The following is a 5,669-nucleotide window of genomic DNA, read 5'->3' as shown; positions in this document are numbered from 1 at the left end:
AAAAAAAAATATATAGTCTTAAAAGGTTTTTCATAGCTACTCCAATCCACAACCAAATTTTGGAGTCGCCTAAAAAAAGTACTGATTTACATTGTTGTTTCTATCGTATTCCTAATTGATTGGTTTTTGAATTTTAAGGATATCTTTAACTTTTACATGTCTTTGGCTAATGCTATGGGCTGAATTGTCCCTCTTCCCCCTCAAGTTTATATGTTGAATTCTTAACTCTCAGTGTGATGGTATTTGCACAGGGACCCTTAGGAGGTAATTAGGTTTAGAGGAGTACATGAGGTGGGGCCTCGTGATAGGACCAATGCCTCATAAGAAGAGACACCAGAGGACTTGCTTCCAGTTTATCCTACAATAAGCAGGCTAACTTTTCCATGAGAGAGGATTATCAAGTCAATAATACATCTTCATTCTCATACACTTTGCCTGCTGAGAAATGAAAAGTATTTCAGACTCCTGATTCCTGGTTCTGCATATAAGAAGCTTGGTGTTGCCATTCCATCCTAACAACAGGTACCAGTGAAAAGCTGAACAGACTGAAAAACCAATAACTTTTCTAGTGTGTACTAAAAGAAGTGAGGATACAGTATTTAAAACAAAAGAAAAAAAAACCTGTAGACAACAATGTCAAGAGAACTAGATGACAAGCAACAGACTAGGAAAAAGTATTTGCAAAAGACACATTTGAGATAAGGAATTGTTATCCAAAACAAACGAAGAGTTTTTAAACCTCAAAAATAAGATAACAACCCAACTAAAAAGTGTACCAAAGACCTTAACTAATACCTCACCAAGGAGATATACAGTTGGTAAATAAGCATATAAAAATTCTCCATATCACATATCATCAAGGAATGCAAATTAAAGCAATGAGATACCACTACACACTATTAGGATGGCCAAAATCCAGAATACTGACAGCATCAAATGCTGACAAGGACATGGAGCAACAAGAATTCTCATTCATTGCTGGTGGGAATACAAAATGATGAAGCTTCTCCAGAAAATAGTGTGGTAGTTCCTTACAAATTAAACTGCTCTTACCTTACTATTTAGCAATCTCACTCCTTGGTATTTACCCAAAAGAGTTGAAAACTCATGTTCACACAATAACCTGCACACGAATGTTTATAAAAGCTTTATTTGCAATTGCCAAACTTGGAAGCAACGAAGGTGTCCTTCAATAGTTGAATGGATAAACTGAGGTATATTCCAGACAATCTCCCCTATACCTGGGCTGCTGAGCATTAAAGAGAAAAAGCCAACATGATATAGAAAAATGTTAGTTACATGCAAACAAGTGGTTAGAATAAGATGGAACTTGGAGACATTGTAGAAAATAGGTCTACCTTTCATCTACCTTTCATCTAGCACCAATATTCCACCTTTGTGTGGAAATTACAGAAAAATCAATACAGTGGTCTGGTAGGGTTAATATATAAATGATCATGCCCTCATTTTTAACACTTAATGTTAAAAATTAATGAGCTATCAAACCATGAAAAGACATGGAAGAGCCTTAAATGCATATACAAAGTGAAAGAAGACAACCCGAAAAGGCACAATATTGTTTAATTTCAAATATATGGTATTCTGAGGAAGGCAAATTTATGGAGAGAGTAAAAAGATCAGGGGTTGAGGTGTGAAGGAATGAAATGATTGGAGAACAGGATTTTTAGAGCATGAAAAAGCTCTATATGACACTAGAATGATATATACCTGTCATTATAAATTTCTACACAGCCAAGAATGTACAATAGCAAGAGTGAAATCTATGGACTTTGGGTGACTATGATGTGCGGTGTAGTTCCTTAATTGTAACAGATGTACCTACCACTCTGGTTGGGGATGTTGAGAATGGGACAATCTTATGCCTGTGGATAGTGGGCATATTGGGAATCTCCGTTCTTTCCTTTCAATTTTGCTGGGAACCTAAAGTTGCTAAAAAAAAAAAAAATAGTCTTAAAAGGTTTTTCATTGCTACATCAAATATTTTAGTTTTTATTTTTTGAATACTTTTTGGAGTGAGACAGTGGAGATTTTCATGACCACACTCTCTTACATTAACACGTAGATACATCTGTTTCTCTTTTCCCAAGAACAAAAATCAAAACACCTCAGTTTAGTGTTCATAGATCTCCATGATCCAGCCCTGTTCAACCTTGTTTTCCATTACTCTGCAATCTAGACCTTCCAACTGAGCCAGGTTAGTCAAATTACTATGCTGTGAAAACATCTGAGTCGTTCCTATTTTCCCCTTCTCCCCGCTATTCTGCATTAGAGATATCCACATGTTTTTTGTTATTAAAAAGCCTCAGTCCCACTTTCTCTGAACCTTCCTGGTGTCAACCAATGTTTGTTGGTGCCAATTCAATGCCAACAGGAATCCTTAATTTGGCGTGTGGTGAAGAAGAAACCTTTATTCAGTGCAGAAACAGCTCAGTTGTGACAAGGCACATCTGTGAAAACAACACAGCTGTGGAACAGCTCTATTGTGATATAGCACGGCTGTGAGGCAGCCCTGGGGCCAGGCCCCTCTCCAACTAGACAGCTCAGCTCTGCTCTGATCCTTGCTGGTCCGCTCTGCACTGGTCTGCTCCACTCTGCTCCAATGAGACATAGTTGGTATTTCAACTCAACCAGGAAAACAAAGTTTTTGGTCTTCAGTGGAAAGGGAAAGTGAGCTCCCAGAGGTAGCTGGCTCATATAGACAAGTCCCCGCCCTGGTCTCTGATTGGTCTGTCCTCATGCAAATGAGGATTCCAAATCCTTGAAGATTGGTTGATCTAAAATGCACTCTCCTGATTGGTTAGAATGGAGCTGCTCTGATTAGTGAAGTTCTTCATGCGAATATAGCAATCCTGTTGGTTGAAATTGGATTCCAAGAACTCCTTTAAAAGGGCTGACTCAGCCCAACTAGCATGGCTCAGTGGTTGAGCATCAACCTATGAAACAGGAGGTCATGGTTCAATTTCCAGTCAGGGCACATGCCTGGATTGAGGGCCTGACCCCCAGTGTGGGGCCATGCAGGAGGCAGCCAATCAATGATTCTCTCTCATCATTGAGATTTCTATCTCTCTCTGCCTTCCTCTCTGAAATCAATAAAAAATAATAAAAATAAATAAATAAAAGAGCTGGCTCAGATGGCAGAAACAATGCAGGCAGGTAGTTCAGTACAGAGGCCAGTGTTCAGTGCATACTTCTCCATGAAGTGTGGTTGGAGTGAGCATGAGAGTGAGAGGCCCTTGTGTGGAAATGGCTGCTAGGCTCCGTTTGTTTTTTGATGTTGTTTTCTTTTGTTCCTATTTAAATTTGAGCCCAGTTAGCTACCAGGATACCTTCTTAGTAGATGTCTTTTTTCTACACAGGTTACTGTGATTTTAAATTTATCTCAATTTTTATAGCACTGTGTCGCCTGTTAACCACTCATGCTGCCCTCTAATTCTGCAGAACCTTAGTTATTATTTTTTGCCAGATGGCAGAATTTTATGATTTTATTAACACAAATACAATGTGTACACAAACTGTCTATTCATTTTCTTCACTGCGCAGCCTGGCATTGGGATTGGTGACTCTGATGGCTGGGCTGCTCTTTCCACAATGGCTTTGCGGTTCTTTGAGGAGACATTGTGAGCAATCTCAGCACAGTAAGATTTATTGCACATCAGCAGCACTTCAAGCTCCTTGACGTTATGGGCCAGGAACTTCTGAAGGCCACTGGGCATCATGTGCTTTGTTTTCTTGTTGCTCCGATAACCAAAGTTGGGCATCAAGATCTGGCCCTTGAATCTTCTACGCACCCTATTGTCAATGCCTCTGGGCTTCCGCCAGTCCCGCTTAATTTTGACATATAGGTCGGACTGGTGCCAGATGAACTTCTTGGTCCTCTTTTTGACAATCTTGGGGGTTTCACAAGGGGTTTGAGGGAAGCCATGGTGCCAAGTAGGAAATGGCTGCCACCTCCGTAGGCAGCGCAGAGGAAGAGACAGAACCTTAGTTCTTGATATTAGTAGTTTGTGAATATGTCCTTGCCCTACTGGACTATATTTAATAAAAGGTCAAGAACCATGTTGAAAATAGTTTTTATCTTCAGATGGCAAACCATTCTTTTATGGACCAGATATGCACAAACTCACCTCTACTTAGAAATAGTAAATTAAAGTCCCAAATGTATGTTTGTGAATGTTTTAATAAAAGATGCAGATTGTAACCATTGTCTTGCCACTAATTTTCTGAGCAAATCCTTCTTCCACCTGTAAATGAAGCAGTGATACTAGATGATTTAAATAGAACCTCTAGCCCTGGTCACTTATGGTTCATGAAAGTTAGTATTCATAAGACCAATGCAAGTACTGCAAAAATAACATGAGCATTAATGCTATCTGATATGTTCAATAAGTAGGTTTTGTCCAAGCTTTAACTCTTCACAAGTTCACCTAGTCTGAAACTTCTTTCCAATACAGTCTGTTGGCTAAGGTACAGGAGAATGTTTGGATTTATATTTAACCTGTGTATAGGCATGGATATTTAATTTATAGTACAGCCTGAAGGTTATTGCTGTGGATGAATGCTTATAAAGAGCAGATGTGATGGAGAGGAACTTATGAAACTGAAAGAATGTTGCCATCAAAACTACCTCTTTAATAAGATCATGTGATCTGTCAGGTTAAGAGCACCCATTAGTCAGTGTGATGGGTTATACCTAAAGGGACCTTAGTCCTGCTTGAAGCCCCTGCATGAGGGGTCTTTAGAGTGAAACTCCCCTTGGCTTCCAGCCATGGTGCCTTCCTTTACATGAGCTCCAGTGAATGTTTGGAAATACTTTATGACGTAATCTCCCCACCCTTACAAGAGTAAGAGAGAGTTTGTATTTCACAGGGGAATGTGGCATATTTATACCAAAAAGGTACAAGTGGAAAAGCTTTAGATTTGCTTGTTTGCTTTTCTTATATTTCTCACAGAGGAGTGATTTGGTGGAATGTTAAATTTGCTTTATAAACACAAAATGGGAGACCAGAATAGAAGGGAGATGTTAGAAATAGTAATGACATTTTTCTATATGCTCACTAGACCCTGAAGTACGCCCTCCCCTCCCCCCAAATCATCAGTTTGGCCAGACTGTCTCCAGTGTTAGCCTTACCATTTTTAACAAGGCAAGGCCAAATTTATTTTTTATTTTCCCTGGTCCACATGCCTCCATCTGCGAACCATGCAGGAAAGATGGGTGCCCATGAGATTAACAGGAAAGAAACCCACGCTTTGATTCTCGATTGTCTGGTTGCCTGTTCCTTCTTGTATATGATAAGCATTTTGGGCCTGTAGCTTTATTTCACAAAACAAAGCTACAGACACACAAAAAAGTTTTGAAATTTTCATCTTCTCAAGAGCAGAAAAATCAGTGCTAGGTCTATATTAAGCTATTTTGCTATCAATTTTTAAAAACTACCTTAGAAGCAGAAAACCCAAATCCACAGTTAATTGGCATTTTGCAATCATATTTGACAAATACATCCAAGTATTTGCAAGTTTGTAGCATGGGGGGGGGCGGGGGTGAGAGAGGGGGAATGTGGTCTGGCTGCTGATGGCTACAGAGACATAATTCCAGTAGTGAGCAATTAGGAAGCTGGCTGTTGGCTCTAGAGAAGTGATGTCCAGATAGA

The 5,669-nt window shown here is 39.5% G+C and overlaps 1 protein-coding gene and 1 pseudogene across 3 annotated transcripts in view; one reads left to right on the top strand and one right to left on the bottom strand.

Moving 5' to 3' along the window:
• Positions 1-5,669, top strand: part of P3H2 (prolyl 3-hydroxylase 2) — a 166,078-nt gene that overhangs the window by 113,723 nt on the left and 46,686 nt on the right. The gene's annotated exons all lie outside the window — the stretch shown is intronic.
• Positions 3,484-3,943, bottom strand: LOC107183417 (annotated as a pseudogene).

The sequence above is a fragment of the Myotis davidii genome, unplaced genomic scaffold (genome assembly GCF_000327345.1).
Source record: "Myotis davidii unplaced genomic scaffold, ASM32734v1 scaffold41, whole genome shotgun sequence".
In the NCBI taxonomy this organism is placed as follows: domain Eukaryota; kingdom Metazoa; phylum Chordata; class Mammalia; order Chiroptera; family Vespertilionidae; genus Myotis; species Myotis davidii.
Note: the sequence above shows the minus strand (reverse complement) of the source record. Positions and strands in the feature narration are given on the sequence as shown.